General features: G+C 38.5%; 1 pseudogene; it reads left to right on the top strand.

The window, feature by feature from the left end:
• The first annotated feature begins 1,212 nt into the window (after positions 1-1,212).
• On the top strand, positions 1,213-1,391 carry LOC122030650 (annotated as a pseudogene).
• The last annotated feature ends 17,931 nt before the right edge of the window (positions 1,392-19,322 follow it).

Genomic DNA, 19,322 nt, shown 5'->3' on the forward strand with positions numbered 1-19,322 from the left:
ATAGTTAGTACTTGCACCGTAGTAAGAGCTCATTTTAATTCATTGAAACTCCTTTAACAATCTGCTTCCCCCTCATACTTAGTATTTTTCTTTGTCAATGAGGTCAATGGTACTGTAATACTAGAAAATCCCTTGATGAATTTCTGATAATAGCTAGCTAAGCCTAAGAAGTTGCATCTCTGCTAGATTTCTATGCTCTGCCCAATTCTTTACAGCCTTTATCTTCGACGGATCCACCTATATTCCTCTGTTCGAAACAATATGGCCTAAGAAGGCCATCTTCTCTAACCAAAACTCACACTTATTGAACTTGGCATAAAGTTTACGGCCCTACAGGACCTCTAGCATGATCCTTAAGTGTTTTCTATGCTCGTCTTTGTCCTTGGAGTATATCAGGATTCAATCAAGATACGGTTGAAATACGCAATTCATAAGATCCATGAAGACTGTCGGAGCATTCCTAAATGACATCACCAAAAACTCATATACCTATATTGAGTCTTGAAGGTTTGTCTTATGAACATCTGCTTCTTTCACCTTCAGCTAATGATATCATGATTGAAGATCTATCTTTCAAAACACCGCTGCTCCCATAATTGGTCAAAAAGGTCCTCCATCCTCGATAATGGATATTTGTTATTGACTGTCACTCTGTTTAATTCTCGATAATCGATATAGAGTCTCATGCCTTCTTCTTTACAAATAGTATGAGTGCACCCCAAGGGGAAAAACTTGGGCGAATGTAGCCATTATCTAGCAACTTCTGAATCTGGTCTTTCAATTCTATGGGTGCTAGATGATACAACACTTTAGAAATTGGCACAATATCAGGCATCAAGTTAATAGAAAATCCCACCTCTCGCTTTGGGGGAATGCCAACTACGTTATCAGGAAAAACATTAGGAAATTTCCTGACCACCTCTACTTCCTCTAGTGACGGAAGGTCTATAACTAGAACTGAAATAAGCATACTATTTTATTAAGAATCTGGACCCTTTTTTATACTAACTAATTTTGGTGAATTCTAAAATTAATTACGATAATATACTTTTTCCTTTACACACTAAAAATAATATTAGTAATTTTTTATGGTTATTTTTTATATAAAAAAATATGTAGTATCATGGTTCTCTTTGGTCCCACATTATAGGATTGGCAATATCACGAGTGGAGAAGTTTCTATAATACCTTGGATCGACGAAATTAGAAAGCATACATTTTTTGACTTGTTGGCTAAAATAAAGTATAGTATATGTTCTTATCAATTTAATATCTGATATAACAAAATAAATTAATTTGTTATGAGGGAGAATCCGTTACAATAGCTTGCTGCTAAGGTTCTTGAGCGTCGTTGTTGTCTTGCACTATTGCATGGGTCTAACGCACCCTTACTAAGTCCAATTTATGAGCCAAGGGTACTAATTTACGCATATTTATGTATTATGTTACACATGTAATGCGTGTGCATGATGACTAGTATTGACTAAGAATCCCTTGCAGCCTCTATGCATAAACTCCCTAGTTTATACACAAAATATCATTCAAGGTAATCTCTTGCATCTATTTGGTTTGAACACAAATTGTTCCACTCCCGCTAACCTAATTAATACCACCTCTGCTGAAAATCAATTAATACTCTGTTTGCCACCAACCAATCCATTCTAAGAATAATATCAAGCTCTGGCATTAGCAACACAATAAAGTATACATAGACGGTATGGCCATGTAGTTCGAGATCAATGTCTCTGACAACACTAGTAGATAATAACTCTTTCCCAAATAGGATTGTCATAGAATAACTCACATTGAGCCCCATCGATTAGATGCCCAAACGATTTGCAAAGATATCTGATATGAAAGAATGAGTAGCCCCTGAGTCCAATAATGCCTTACTGGCTACCCTTGTTATAAGGATTCCCCCCTGTAATAAGCATCGTGTCTGAGTTTACCTCCTCAACATGCATCACGAATAGTCTCCCTAAAGTGAGTTGCTTTAGCTATGGGTAGTCCTTAGACATGTGTCCAGCAACTCCGCATTTAAAGCACTTGTTCAATCCCCACATACACGTACCATAATACCTGCACTTGCACTCCTTGCATAAGGGTTTTTCATCATTGTTAGGGGTGGCAGACTTGTGAGATTGCTGCTCCAGAGGTTTATGTGGCCCTCCGAATGGTTTCTTTCTTGGCTGTTGATGTTGCTGCAATGATGGTAGCCTCTTCCTTTGCATCTCAAAAACAATATCCTTTAGGGTATGTTCTTCTCGGAAGGCCCTAGAAATCACAGTAGAATACTTAGTAGGGTCTACCATCATGACGTCACGATAGATAGTCGACCGTAATCTATCCATAAAGTGACTCAACTTCTTTGTAGCGTCCTTAGTGATTAGGGCCACGAAGTGACATCCCCCATCAAACTTCCTCACATACTCAACTACAGAAAAGTCTCCCTGTCTCAAGTTCATAAACTCCTGCTTCATCCAAAAGCGTATATCTAGGGTGAAATACTTGGTAGGACTATAAATGAACCAAACGTTTATAAATAAGCTTGGTGTTCAGCTTAGTAAGAGCTTATTTATGTTTGTTCAATATATACAAAATCAATTAAATAAACAAACTTGAACAGCTCATTAAACTAAATAAATAAGTTTAAACACATATGTGTTCAGCTCCTTAATATTCATGAACAAAGTTCATAAAAAATGTTCACAAACTATGTTTATTAATAAAACTTTTATCAATATGCTAAATAAATTTAAAAAAAATAAACAAATAAGTTTGAATTATCAAGCTCAATAACCAATCAAATAAATAAAGGTTTCAAACAAACAAACAAGCTTGAATTGAGAGATTGATAATATCTAAACGAACCAAGCTTGAACTAAGTTTGAACTAAGCTCAAGCCAAACTTAATTGAGAGCTCAATAATATCTAAACAAACCAAGCTCAAGTCAAGCTTCAAACAAGTTCAAGCTCATAAAAAATAAACCAAGCCAAGTTTAAACAATCATTTCAAAGGTTTGGTTCATTTTAAGCTCGGCTCGGTTACCTTATCAAACAAACTTGAATACCTCAAAGCTCGGCTCAACTCGGCTCATTTACAGCCTTAATACTTGGCATAAAACTGTTGGGACACTCCCGAAGCTAGAGAAGGTGAATATCTTGTCTCGTTTCATTGATGATGATTTGTAGTAGAAAATATGAAGTGAAACTCCACTAATACTAACATAAGGAATTTACTTGGTATCCACCTCAACGATGTGACTAATCCAAGGATCCGACCCTCTCTCACACATGCATTATCAAATACACTCCTCAAAAATACTCCAAAGGTGGAGAAATCCCGTACAAGACTCCAATACAACAAGAAGAAAAGAGAAACTATACAAATGAAAGCTTATAAGATTTACACCAATGAAACCCTAGATTGGTTCTTCTTACTTGTCCACCTCTTGATCAACTTAGAAATGCAACAACACTTCCCTCTAAGTCTTCAAGAACTCTAGTGGTGATTGTTGGCGAGAAATCTATGAGAATCGGTGAGAAGAAGAGTTGTCGCCATTTAAATCTTCGAGCGCTTTTTATCTCGTAGTTTGCAATAGTCATATTCCAATTGATCACCGATCGATTGAATTAGTTGGATCGATCAGCTCCCTCCCAATCGATCCAGCATGGCGCATACTGTGTTTTGATCGATTGGAGTAGCCCAATTGATTAGCGCTCTGTGCAAAATCACAATGATCCCAATCGATTAAATGATCAATTTGATTCCGGATGAATTGATCAACTGATCGATTCACTGTGTCGCTTTGCAATGGCACTCCCAATCGATCCACTGATCGATTGGGCTCTAGTTCAATCGATCACCTGATCAATTGACTAACTCTAACTTACTTAACTCGTGTCTAGGGTTCCCAATCCCAACATTCAGTCACCCGTGACCTATTAGGACTCCCTCATGCCTAGCATCTGGTCAACCTTGACCTAATAGGACTTCATCATTAAGTATCTAGTCAATCCTTTGACCTATTTAGACTTTTATCCTCGTGTCAAGTGTTTGATCAACCTTGACCCACTTGGAGTTACCATCTCGTGCCAAGTGTTCAGCCCTCCATGACCCACTTGGACTTCCAAATGGTAGGTGTCCGGTCAACCTTGACCCACCTAGATTTCCACATGCCTGACTTCACTCACTAGAGCTTTTCATCATCTGATTTCACTCACCAGAATTTCCCTTTGCCTAACTTCACTCACTAGAGCTTTTCACTTGGCTTCACTCACTATGACTTTTTCCACTACGTAGCTTCACTCACTAGGGTCTTTCACCTAGCTTCACTCACCAAAACTTTTCTCACTACCTAGCTTTACTCACTAGGAATTTCTAACTGTCTAGCTATACTCACCAAGACTTTCCACACTAAGTGTCTGGTTAACACTAAACCACTTGAATTTTCTTCTTCTTTCAACCTTTTCATTGGTTTTACCCTTACCTAACCTCCAATTAGGACTTCCTAGTCAAGTGTCCAGTCAACCTTGACCTACTTGACTCTTCTAGTCAACATTTGACCGTTAATATCCCATATGGACAATTACACCTGTAATTTTCATATATTGTTAAATATCAAACTCAAATATCAAGACTGAAGTTTAATCAACCTGGTCAACCTTGACCCAAGGAAAATTGCACCTATAAAAACACCTTCTTAAACCCCTCCCATAATAGGGTATTTATATCAACGGATAACTCCACTCCTTCCCATCATAATAATGTATCCTCCTTTAGCAAATAAGTAGCACATCTTACTTGTCGGTATCCCCAAGTGCTATAAATTTGAATATCACTTCTATAGATCGAATTCACCCCTCTGTAGATAGTGGACCAGTCGTTCCCATAAAATTCTTCGAATCCATCTTCCTGAATTGCTCATACACTGCCTTGAGACTCCCACTATGAGTAGTCTCAGCATGTTGCTCCAACAACTGAGTGATATCCTGAAGCACTCGATCACCAATGTCATATGCCAGTGGTGATGGAGATGGAGGTGTCTGAAACACTCAATCCCCAATATCAAATAGCGGTGGTGGTGGAGGGGAAGGGGGTGGTGTCTCCTCATGCATATCCTCTCCATGCCCCCTATTCCTCCTTGTGTACCATCTAGAAAGTATCCCTGTACATAGTCCAAAATAAGCACATAAACCATATGTATTTATTTATATATATTTTTAGATAAAAAAACATCAATTTAATTCTTAAATTCCTCAGTGTAAATAGTTAAACTTAAAAATTTATTTGAACTTTTAAACTTACCGACTTTGAGGCTTGACTTATTGAGCTTCTCGCACCCGACAGTAGGCACAATCCTTAATCAGAACTATGCTCTGATACCAACTAAAACAGACTAAATTGTTGACCTTACAAAAAATTCTAGAGATTTTTTTTGTGTATTGTACACGTAGCTACTATTAACACAACATTATTCATCAAACATTTCAGAAATGAAGCATTTCCTGATCATTCAAGTAGCAGGTAGATATTTAAAATGACATAATAAGAATTTTATTAAAAATCTAAAACTTTTTTTCCAAACATCAAGCTTTACTTAAATGCCTAATTGAACTAACTAAAGAAAGAAATATGACTAACAAAGAACTCGAATCAACTCTTTTCTCTTATTAATTCCCGAAACTTTATTTTGAAATAGACAAACTAAAAGGGGCCTTGATTATACACTATCAAGTACAAGCCTACTCATCCATCAAGTCCCTCCATCTCTTTGTTACCTCCATCATATAGATCTAGTGAGTCTAAAGACCCAACAAATTCAAACTAATATAATGCGTAATGCATATACATCCACATGCATTTCAAAAAACTTATAAGAAAAACTTACCTTAATCATTTAACCCTAAACCAGTGAACATAAACTTCAACATCACATCACTCCTAAGTCTTTTTAGGTGAGTTCAGATCATTGAATATGACACTTTTACCTTAACCTCTAATTGTTTAGTTAAACTTTTTTCAGGGTACTAGGTTTGGTAGTGATCACCAGTATCCTCTAAGTCGGATTCCACAACCCCTCTTTTTCATCTCTGAGTTGGTAAGGATTCCAATATCCTCTAAGCTGGATTCCTATTCACCTTTAAATTTGATAAGGATTCTGATATCCTTTAAGCCTAACTTCTTACCCATCAATTTGCCACATTTGAATCACCTCGCTAATCAAAAACTTTTACCTTTTGTGTATCAAACATAAAACAAATCATTTCATTTCCTTTTTTGTAAGAAAACTAAAAGTTGTCTAAAGTTTCTGAGACACTGACTTATCGACCTCTTTCCCCCAAGGTCATTAAATCACTTCCATTCACCTCTAGACATTCGTGTGAGGACCCAACACCTCATAATTCCAACTACAAGAAGCAAAAAAGAAAAATCCAGCACCTCATAACTCCAATTACAAGAAATACGAAGGAAAATCTTACACCTCATAATTCAAATTTCAAGAAACAAAAAGGAAAATACAGACACCTCATTACTCCAATTATAAGAAACGAAAAGGAAAATCCTGCACCTCATAACTCCCATTTCTAGAAATACAAAGGAAAAAATCTAGCACCTCATAATCCCAATTACATAAACAAGAGGAAAAATTCAGAACCTCATAACTCCCATTTCAAGAAACACAAAGGAAAAATACAGCACCTCATAATCCCAATTACAAGAAACAAGAAGGAAAATTTAGCATCTCATAACTCCAATTACAAGAAACGAAAAGAAAAAAATCCAGCACCTCACAACTCCTATTTCCAAAAACACAAAGGGAAAAAATCTATCACCTCATAATCCCAATTATAATAAACGAAAAGGAAAAATATAGCACCTCATTACTCCCACTTCTAGAAACATGGAGGAAAAAAAAATCTAGCACCTCATAATCCCAATTACAAGAAATGAAAAGGAAAATCCAACACCTCATAATCCCAATTACAAGAAAGGAAAAATCCAGTACCTTATAACTCTAATTTCCATAAACATGAAGGAAAAATTTAGCGACTCATAATCTCAATTACAAGGAACAAGAAGGAAAATCCAACACCTCATAACTCCAATTACAAGAAACGAAAAGGATCATTTAACTTCGCTATAACATCACAAAACTAAAAAAAAAATTATAAGATTGAAACATGCTAGAGGGGGTGAATAACACTTGCAGCTTTCACTTCCGTTTAAAAATAATCGAGTAAAACACAGCGGAATAAGAGCAAGTAAAGAAAGCAGTGACACAAGTTGATTTTACTTGGTTCGGAGCCTGTAACGACTCCTACTCTAAGGCTCACACTTGTTGAGTGTTTACTTTTGACAATTCACTAATAAATCGGAGAATTACAAGTACAATAATTTAACTATAATAATTAAAATTACACCAACAACTAAGAATAGAAATTTCGGGCTTCTGGTTGTCGAAGTCGTGTTACAACTTTGTTGGATCAACTTTGGAGCAGTGCGCAGGAGAAAGATTATGAAGATCAATTGTGTCCAACCCTCTAATCAATAATCCTTTTATGGACTGCTGAAGGTGCCTTCAACCCCCTTGAGGGCGCCTCCAGCTCGGATTTCTATCCCCAAATCCGCGGTACCGAGAAGCTTCGCTTTATGTGAACTTCATCCATTCGAAGGCATCTTCAAGCTCATGGAAGGCACCTTCCATCCGATATCCAATGCGCCTTCAGGTGCCTTTGCGCCTCTCCACCCGGGCCTTCGGCCAAGCCACCCGAAGCGCCTCCAACTGTCCCGGAGGTGCCTTAAATACTGTTCATTCGAGCTTAAAATGTGTTGACTCCCTGCAAGATACGTTAGTTCAAAATACCAAACATGCCCTGTAAAACAAAGTTGACATAATAAAATATGAATAATAGAACTTCTTAACTATCTTCGGACTGTTTGGTTTTGACTTTCAGATTTTTTCAGAAACCCTAGGTCAAACCGACGCCTATTGTTCCCTCAATGGGGAATGTGTCATCACCTACTACTCTCAGGAGAAATTACCTTTTACCATATCGGTCGTTCAGACCGTCTAGACTTTTACCATACCAAACATGCCCTCAATGGGGAATGTTTGAGACGTTAAGACTTCATGTTGAACGTCCGATCCCAACCCGTCAAATCTTCCACCTAGTGTCCGCGACCCCCAGAATTTTCACCTAGTGTCCTCAACACTAGGATTTCGCCCAACTTCCTCGACCCACCAATGCTTTGCCTAGTCCCCGGACCAGGACTTTGATGTCTAACCGCAGTTAGGACTTTCCACCTGCCTAGAATCTATTAAGACTTTTGCCTAAGACAACTTAGAACTTTCCTGCAAGCTCAGTCACACTTGTTAGACAATAAGCAACTTAACTTTGAATCTTTTTTCATTATCAAAACACAGATTTGATCGTCTAATGCTCCTTGCACCAACAAAAATATCATCAATAATTCATATTCATAACACCTAAAATGCATATTATGATCCATATAGTGTAGAAAATAAAGTATGAGACCTTGCATTAGTGTTTTAATGTGTGACAACCTGGGCAAAGTGTAGGGGACAAACGGAAGACGATCAAGAAAGCTTTTCTTCCAAAATTCCTCAACCTATACACAAAATTATTGAGATGGAATTGGAAGAGGGATGGCGGTTAAGAAACCCTAGGACCTCCTCTCGAAACCCTCATGAACCTAGGCTAGGGATATGTGGTTGTCATAGATTAGTTTAGGTTCATTAACTTAATAGTTAAAATATTAATTACCCAAGTCCAATAGCATATAATTACCAATACCTATGTAATAAGATTGAAACTCTAGTGTTTTTTTTTTTTTAATTTAAACATGGTTTTTAAAAATTTAAAGGAAATGCTTAGAAAAAAGAAACCAAAATTAACTTAAGTCATTATTATTTTAAATAATTTATTTCATGAGAAGAGCTTGCAAGACCAATAACACCTCTTCTACAATCTACAAGATCTACATCTTTTTTACCCATAACTTGTATGCCCCATTCATCATTCTCCTTCATTCGCTAACCTAGAGAATCTTCCACCATCGTCTTCCTCATTAATCCACATCCACCTCCTGCATCAATCTGCGAGCCATATCTTTCTCCTTCTCCAGCATTTTCAACACTCCTCAACTGACCTGATTCTAGGCGATAGAACGCATTGCTAAGAGTCTCTTTGCAAGTCTGTTCCAAACAAACATACTGGAAGGCACTCCTCCTGCTACCTCCACCTACAGGCTGCTTGCGCTAAACAAAGTGAAAGGAAATTATCTGCTCACTAATCAAATTCGGCAGAAAAGATAGAACTCTTCTTTTGACCCATGTGATTTGCTTCAGCTCCCTCAAACAACAACAACAAAATTATGATCACGAATGGATCAGTCAAAATTTTCAAAGCCACCTCAAGTTGACCAAATTTGAACTTGATTTCATTTATTTTCTCACAGTTCCACCAAATTTCTATTAATTCTTTAAATTTCAAAGTAATCTAACTATCTTCTAGATAATTTCTTGGAATCTAATTTTTCCTATACTTCTCAATTTTATCAGATGCCAACCCCATGGAAAATGAATCAAATCATCAATTGTCCTACCGATCCAATTCAAATGTTCTGTATTTGTCCTGCTAATTTTGCCAACTAGGATACTCCGTGAGTCAAAAAAATATCCTTTCCTACATGCAGAATCGATTGTCATCTTATGCAACAACAATGAGAAGAGCTTGCTATTGAGTTTTGTTTTAAATTCAAAGCAATTTTTTTAGTGGTTTTTAGTCCCACATTACTAAGTGGAGAAGCTTGGAAGGGCTTATATATGAAGCCCTTCCATCCTTGCTTAGCAATAATAAGAAGACTTACACGCATGCGCGGGCCAAGCCCAAATCGAGTGGATTTGGGGGGTTCGAGCCGGAAATCCATAAACCGGGCGTCACGTGCGGGGGGGTGCAAATCCCCAGCCCGTGGGCCTTGCGCTCACGGGCGGCCCGGTCTGCTTTTGCTGGTTTGGTTCAGTCTGAACCAAACCAGTTTGGTTTCTGGTTTGGTCTCGTTTCTGGTCCGCGTGAGGAAACGAAGCAGCGCTCCGCGTCGATACAACGCATCCGCGCGGAGCGCGTCGTATGAGGATGCGATACAACGCATCCGCGCGTGAGAAGAGGAAGTGGTCCCTTCCTCTGCACTGTTTCGAAGTGTATAAATACACTTCCTCCGTTCCTTCTAAAAACACACCGAAGCAAAGCATTTCTTCTGCCTTCTGCTTCTTCTTCTCTCCCCTTGTTCCGAGTTCTGAGGCTTGGTTTGCGATTTGAGGTTGAGTCCGAGTGCGGTGCTCGTTTTGGAGTGCACCAACGAGCGACGCGAGCGGTTGTCGGATCTTGGGAGGATTTTGCCAGAAAGCCTTTGCACCGTGGGCGGCAATCAATTCTCTAAAGACAGTCGGCACGTCCGACGCTTCGACCGGAGATACACATTTCTTAAACCCTTTACTGTTATTAAAGTTTATTGCATGCTCGTCGTTTATTAGTGCAATTAAATATTACTGTTTTAGCATAATTAGTTCTATTACAGTTCTTACAATTTTAGAGAATTGATTGTAGCATCAATAAACATGATGAACGATAGGGTAACGGGGTCTGATGAGGCTAGTGCCCGACCCGAAAAATTTTACGGGCAAAACTTCAGACGTTGGCAACAACGAATGAAATTTTGGCTTACTACGCTAGGGCTATTCTCCGTTATAGAAACAGACCCTCCTTCACCTAATGAAGAGGAACCTGCCCGTAGTGCTACCTTAGAGAGGTTTAAGCAAAGGGATTATCTCTGCCATGGGAGAATCCTATCTGCCCTCTCAGACGCACTATTTGATGTATACTGCTCAACCTCTTCAGCTAAAGAGCTGTGGAAATCTTTGGATAAAAAATACAACTCCGAAGATTCTGGTTTAGAAAAGTATACTGTGGCAAAATTCCTGAACTTCAAAATGGTTGAAGGTAAATCTGTGGTTGAGCAGACACATGAATTCCAAGTTCAAATTCATGGTCTTGCTGAAGGAGATATGTCATTACCTGAAAAATTTCAGGTCTTGTCTATCATCGAAAAATTGCCTCCGGGTTAGGAAGATTTTGGCATGACTCTTAAACATCGGAGAGGTAAAATCTCTCTCGAAGATTTGATGATTGCCTTAAATATCGAAGAAGAACATCGGAAGCAACATAAAAGTGATGAAACAAGCAACATAAAAGTGATGAAACCAGAAAATGAAAAACCAGAAAAGGTTCAAAAGAAAACTGGAACCAAACCCTAGGCATGTGGACAGGTTGGACATTATGCCAAATTTTGCGAAAGGACAAGGAGAAAAACCAAAGCAATACTAAGGCACAAGTAAATGTCGTGACTGCTAGTGACGACACCAGCGATAGGTTTGTTACCTTCAAACCCGAACTAAACTTGATCTATCAACCCAATGAATGGTTAGTTGATACAGGTGCTAATGTACACTGTTGTGCTGATCGCTCTGCCTTCCTTACTTATCAGGTAATTGAAGACACTTCCGTGACCATGGGGAACCATTCTGCAGCCAGGGTGTTTGGGATAGGACAAATTGACCTGAGGTTCACCTCTGGAAAAGTCCTGTCACTACATGAGGTGCATCACGTTCCAGCGGTCCGTCGGAATTTGATTAGCGGATCAAAGTTAGTCCGTGCTGGTTATGAGTTGAACTTTAAATGTAATAAAGTTGTAATATTACATTTAGGAACCTTTATTGGAAAAGGTTACCTTAATGAAGGTTTATTTAAACTCAATGTAGAAAATGCTACTTTAAATAAAACTTCTGATATTGGTTGTTCATATAACATTGAGTCTTATGATATGTGGCATGACAGATTAGGACATGTCAATTTTAATACCGTAAAAAGGATGATGAATCTTGACATGATCCCTAAGCATGCTATAAATGATAAGAAAAAATGTGAAATTTGTGTGCAATATAAACAAACCCGTAAACCCTTCAAATCAGTTGATAGAAATTCTGATATTTTAGAATTGATTCATACTGACTGTTGTGAGTTTAACGATGTAATAACGAGAGATCATAAAAGGTATTTCATTACCTTCATTGATGATCACTCTCGTTATTGTTATGTTTATTTGCTAAAAACCAAGGATGAAGCTTTAGATAAATTTATGAACTTTAAATCTGAAGCTGAGAATCAAACCGATAAAACTATTAAGAGGTTAAGGTCTGATAGGGGTGGAGAATTTACCTCGAACCTGTTTCAAAAATTTTGTCAAGATACAGGTATAATCCATGAGGTAACTGCTCCATATAGTCCTCAATCCAACGGTATAGCAGAACGAAAAAATCGAACCCTTGAAGATATGATTAATTCCATGTTAGGCAGTTCTGGGTTACCCAACTTTATGTGGGGGGAGGCTCTATACACTGCATGTCATGTGCTAAATAGAGTCCCAATGAAGTTAAGGGATAAAACCCCATATGAGCTTTGGAAAGGCCGAAGGACAAGTTTGAAATACCTTAAAGTGTGGGGGTGCCTTGCAAAGGTACTAGTACCTGAACACAGAAGGAAAAAACTTGGTCCAAAAACCGTAGATGGTATCTTCTTGGGTTATGCTCAAAATAGTATTGCATATAGGTTCCTGATTATTAAATCAGAAATTCCTGGAATAGATGCAAATACTATTGTAGAACTTCGCGATGCTACATTTTTTGAGGATATATTTCCTATGAAGACGAGAACACCTCAATCTAGTATTCCTATTAGAAATGAGCATTCTTCTGTAGAGGTCCCATTATCCGTAGTGGGTACACCTTCCTCAAGTCACTCTAGACTAGATGAATCTAGTGAGTGTACAGAACCGAGAAGGAGCAAGAGGCAACGTGTGTCTACGGATTTAGGTCAGGACTTTATCACCTATAATATAGAAGGTGACCCTGTGACATATAGAGATGCTATGGCTTCTCCTGAAGCTAAGTACTGGAAAGAGGTCATTAAAAATGAAATGGACTCTATTATCTCTAATGCTACTTGGGAGTTAGTAGATTTACCTCCTTGGTGTAACACTATAGGGTGTAAATGGGTGTTTAAAAGAAAACTAAAACCTGATGGGTCAGTAGATAAATTCAAAGCCCGCCTAGTTGCTAAGGGATTCAAACAGAAAGAAGGGATTGATTATTTTGACACTTATTCTCCTGTTACAAGAATTACTATAATCTGAGTATTAATAGCATTGGCGTCCATATATCATCTTGAGATCCATCAAATGGATGTTAAAACGGCATTCCTTAATGGAGATCTTGAAGAAGAGATATATATGGATCAACCTGAGGGATATGTAGTTTCTGGAAATGAGAACAAAGTTTGTAGGTTAGTCAAATCTCTTTATGGTTTGAAGCAAGCCCCAAAGCAGTGGCATGAAAAATTTGATAGAGCTATGCTATCATTTGGCTTTGAAGTGAATAACTCTGATAAATGTGTATATGCTAAAATGAAAGGTGATAATTGTATTATCCTATGCTTATATGTAGATGATATTCTACTGTTTGGAACTAACCTTTCTATTATAAAAGAGACTAAGACCCTCTTAAGTGGTAAGTTTGATATGAAGGATATGGGTTGTGCTGATATGATTTTAGGGCTGAAGTTGACTCGATCAACTAAAGGAATAGCAATTTCTCAATCACTCTATGCTGAGAGAGTATTAGAGAAATATGACTATAGCCAAGTTAAATCTGTTGTCACACCATATGACCCTTCAAAAACTCTCCACAAGAATAATAGTGGTGTGGCAGTGTCTCAATTAAGATACTCACAAATAATAGGTAGTTTAATGTATTTAGCTAATTGTTCTAGACCTGATATTTCTTTTGGTATATCGAAATTGAGCAGGTTTACCAGCTGTCCGGACAGAACGCATTGGGATGCATTAGATAGAGTACTCAGATATCTGAAAGGCACTATATCCTTGGGCATGTGGTATGGGAGATTCCCTGCAGTCCTGGCGGGATATAGTGATGCCAGTTGGATAGCTGACACTGCTGAGTGTAAAGGCGTTACTGGTTATGTCTTTACACTTGGAGGCGGTGCAGTTGCTTGGAGGTCTGTTAAACAGACGATTATAACCCGGTCTATATCTGAGGCAGAATTGTGTGCTTTGGATACCACAGTAACTGAAGCTGATTGGCTTAAGGGTCTTCTTTCTGAAATTCCCTTGATGATGAAGCCAATACCTTCTATTTCAGTACACTATGATAATCAAACAACAATAGCTCAGATTAGAAGCTCCAAGTATAACCAGAAACAGAAGAGACATGTACGAATAAGATTAAAGTCTATTCGTGAGCTAGTGTCTCTTGGAGTGGTGTCATTGGACTTTGTAAGTTCAAAAGACAATATTGCTGACCCACTCACTAAAGAACTTGATTCTGAGAAAATCAAGAGATCCAGTAAGGGAATGGGACTGAGGCCTGTCCTGGTTTCATCTATAGCGGCAACCCAACCTATCTGATTGGAGATCCCAAAAAATAGGTTCAATGTGGTACAAACAAGCTATAAGGGTGAAACGTAAGCATCAAATTAATTGAGATTTAATCTCATAGTCTCTTCCCTGGATAGATGCTTGACTGCTAGTAAGGATGAGCTTAAGAGCTCTTAATGAGTTCAAGGTCTTAATGACAGGATGCTTGCAGTGCATCCTTGGAGAACTCACCTATGTAAGTGTAACTGTGAGGCCGCAGTGTGGGGGGTCTAGGCAACTCTCCTTAGCACTTATGAAACAAGATTCGGTGGCATGGCCATAATGCACCAACCCAGAAGGATTCAACCATCGCCAGTGATGAGTTGTTACCAATTGATCTTCACATATAAAAGGTTTAAGATCAAGACTCTGTTCTCTTCAAACCTATGTGAATAAGATTGGTGTACTTAGGTGAAAATTCAAACCGGAAGGTATTTTCACTGAAAGCTCATTGCAACCAAGCCTCAGAACATATCTTTGTTTTTGACTAAAAAAAAAAAAAAATTTCTTTGAATTTGTGGGGGATTGTTGAGTTTTGTTTTAAATTCAAAGCAATTTTTTTAGTGGTTTTTAGTCCCGCATTGCTAAGTGGAGAAGCTTGGAAGGGCTTATATATGAAGCCCTTCCATCCTTGCTTAGCAATAATAAGAAGACCTACACGCATGCGCGGGCCAAGCCCAAATCGAGTGGATTTGGGGGGTTCGAGCCGGAAATCTATAAATCGGGCGTCACGTGCGCGATTAACGCGCGCAGGGGGGGTGCAAATCCCCAGCCCGTGGGCCTTGCGCTCACGGGCGGCCCGGTCTGTTTTTGCTGGTTTGGTTCAGTCTGAACCAAACCAGTTTGGTTTCTGGTTTGGTCTCGTTTCTGGTCCACGTGAGGAAACGAAGCAGCGCTCCGCGTCGATACAACGCATCCGCGCGGAGCGCGTCGTATGAGGATGCGATACAACGCATCCGCGCGTGAGAAGAGGAAGTGTGTCCCTTCCTCTGCACTGTTTCGAAGTGTATAAATACACTTCCTCCGTTCCTTCTAAAAACACACCGAAGCAAAGCATTTCTTCTGCCTTCTGCTTCTTCTTCTCTCCCCTTGTTCCGAGTTCTGAGGCTTGGTTTGCGATTTGAGGTTGAGTCCGAGTGCGGTGCTCGTTTTGGAGTGCACCTACGAGCGACGAGAGCGGTTGTCGGATCTTGGGAGGATTTTGCCAGAAAGCCTTTGCACCGTGGGCGGCAATCAATTCTCTAAAGATAGTCGGCACGTCCGGGGCTTCGACCGGAGATACACATTTCTTAAATCCTTTACTGTTATTAAAGTTTATTGCATGCTCGTCGTTTATTAGTGCAATTAAATATTACTATTTTAGCATAATTAGTTCTATTACAGTTCTTACAATTTTAGAGAATTGATTATAGCATCAATAAACATGATGAACGATAGGGTAACGGGGTCTGATGAGGCTAGTGCCCGACCCGAAAAATTTTACGGGCAAAACTTCAGACGTTGGCAACAACGAATGGAATTTTGGCTTACTACGCTAGGGCTATTCTCCGTTATAGAAACAGACCCTCCTTCACCTAATGAAGAGGAACCTGCCCGTAGTGCTACCTTAGAGAGGTTTAAGCAAAGGGATTATCTCTGCCATGGGAGAATCCTGTCTGCCCTCTCAGACGCACTATTTGATGTATACTGCTCAACCTCGTCAGCTAAAGAGCTGTGGAAATCTTTGGATAAAAAATACAACTCCGAAGATTCTGGTTTAGAAAAGTATACTGTGGCAAAATTCCTGAACTTCAAAATGGTTGAAGGTAAATCTGTGGTTGAGCAGACACATGAATTCCAAGTTCAAATTCATGGTCTTGCTGAAGGAGATATGCCATTACCTGAAAAATTTCAGGCCTTGTCTATCATCGAAAAATTGCCTCCGGGTTGGGAAGATTTTGGCATGACTCTTAAACATCGGAGAGGTAAAATCTCTCTCGAAGATTTGATGATTGCCTTAAATATCGAAGAAGAACATCGGAAGCAACAAAAAAGTGATGAAACAAGAATGCCTATGGATTTTATTCCAAAGGCAAATATAGTAGTCTCATCTGACAAGAGCAAATTCAAAAACCAGAAAATGAAAAACAAGATGAAACCCAACCCAAAGGTTCAAAAGAAAACTGGAACCAAACCTAAGTCTTGCTGGGCATGTGGACAGGTTGGACATTATGCCAAATTCTGCAAAAGGACAAGGAGAAAAACCAAAGCAATACTAAGGCACAAGTAAATGTCGTGACTGCTAGTGACGACACCAGCGATAGGTTTGTTACCTTCAAACCCGAACTAAACTTGATCTATCAACCCAATGAATGGTTAGTTGATACAGGTGCTAATGTACACTGTTGTGCTGATCGCTCTGCCTTCCTTACTTATCAGGTAATTGAAGGCACTTCCGTGACCATGGGGAACCATTCTGCAGCCAGGGTGTTTGGGATAGGACAAATTGACCTGAGGTTCACCTCTGGAAAAGTCCTGTCACTACATGAGGTGCATCACGTTCCAGCGGTCCGTCGGAATTTGATTAGCGGATCAAAGTTAGTCCGTGCTGGTTATGAGTTGAACTTTAAATGTAATAAAGTTGTAATATTACATTTAGGAACCTTTATTGGAAAAGGTTACCTTAATGAAGGTTTATTTAAACTCAATGTAGAAAATGCTACTTTAAATAAAACTTCTGATATTGGTTGTTCATATAACATTAAGTCTTATGATCTGTGACAGATTAGGACATGTCAATTTTAATACCGTAAAAAGGATGATGAATCTTGACATGATCCCTAAGCATGCTATAAATGATAAGAAAAAAAGTGAAATTTGTGTGCAATATAAACAAACCCGTAAACCCTTCAAATCAGTTGATAGAAATTCTGATATTTTAGAATTGATTCATACTGACTGTTGTGAGTTTAACGGTGTAATAATGAGAGATCATAAAAGGTATTTCATTACCTTCATTGATGATCACTCTCGTTATTGTTATGTTTATTTGCTAAAAACCAAGGATGAAGCTTTAGATAAATTTATGAACTTTAAATCTGAAGCTGAGAATCAAACCGATAAAACTATTAAGAGGTTAAGGTCTGATAGGGGTGGAGAATTTACCTCGAACCTGTTTCAAAAATTTTGTCAAGATACAGGTATAATCCATGAGGTAACTGCTCCATATAGTCCTCAATCCAACGGTATAGCAGAACGAAAAAATCGAACCCTTGAAGATATGATTAATTCCATGTTAGGCAGTTCTGGGTTACCCAACTTTATGTGGGGGGAGACTCTATACACTGCATGTCATGTGCTAAATAGAGTCCCAATGAAGTTAAGGGATAAAACCCCATATGAGCTTTGGAAAGGCGGAAGGACAAGTTTGAAATACCTTAAAGTGTGGGGGTGCCTTGCAAAGGTACTAGTACCTGAACACAGAAGGAAAAAACTTGGTCCAAAAACCGTAGATGGTATCTTCTTGGGTTATGCTCAAAATAGTATTGCATATAGGTTCCTGATTATTAAATCAGAAATTCCTGGAATAGATGCAAATACTATTGTAGAACTTCGCGATGCTACATTTTTTGAGGATATATTTCCTATGAAGACGAGAACACCTCAATCTAGTATTCCTACTAGAAATGAGCATTCTTCTGTAGAGGTCCCATTATCCGTAGTGGGTACACCTTCCTCAAGTCACTCTAGACTAGATGAATCTAGTGAGTGTACAGAACCGAGAAGGAGCAAGAGGCAACGTGTGTCTACGGATTTAGGTCAGGACTTTATCACCTATAATATAGAAGGTGACCCTGTGACATATAGAGATGCTATGGCTTCTCCTGAAGCTAAGTACTGGAAAGAGGTCATTAAAAATGAAATGGACTCTATTATCTCTAATGCTACTTGGGAGTTAGTAGATTTACCTCCTGGGTGTAACACTATAGGGTGTAAATGGTTGTTTAAAAGAAAACTAAAACCTGATGGGTCAGTAGATAAATTCAAACCCCGCCTAGTTGCTAAGGGATTCAAACAGAAAGAAGGGATTGATTATTTTGACACTTATTCTCCTGTTACAAGAATTACTACAATCCGAGTATTAATAGCATTGGCGTCCATATATCATCTTGAGATCCATCAAATGGATGTTAAAACGGCATTCCTTAATGGAGATCTTGAAGAAGAGATATATATGGATCAACCTGAGGGATATGTAGTTTCTGGAAATGAGAACAAAGTTTGTAGGTTAGTCAAATCTCTTTATGGTTTGAAGCAAGCCCCAAAGCAGTGGCACGAAAAATTTGATAGAGCTATGCTATCATTTGGCTTTGAAGTGAATAACTCTGATAAATGTGTATATGCTAAAATGAAAGGTGATAATTGTATTATCCTATGCTTATATGTAGATGATATTCTACTGTTTGGAACTAACCTTTCTATTATAAAAGAGACTAAGACCCTCTTAAGTGGTAAGTTTGATATGAAGGATATGGGTTGTGCTGATATGATTTTAGGGCTGAAGTTGACTCGATCAACTGAAGGAATAGCAATTTCTCAATCACTCTATGTTGAGAGAGTATTAGAGAAATATGGCTATAGCCAAGTTAAATCTGTTGTCACACCATATGACCCTTCAAAAACTCTCCACAAGAATAATAGTGGTGTGGCAGTGTCTCAATTAAGATACTCACAAATAATAGGTAGTTTAATGTATTTAGCTAATTGTTCT

Source organism: Zingiber officinale, chromosome 10B (genome assembly GCF_018446385.1).
Source record: "Zingiber officinale cultivar Zhangliang chromosome 10B, Zo_v1.1, whole genome shotgun sequence".
NCBI lineage: Eukaryota > Viridiplantae > Streptophyta > Magnoliopsida > Zingiberales > Zingiberaceae > Zingiber > Zingiber officinale.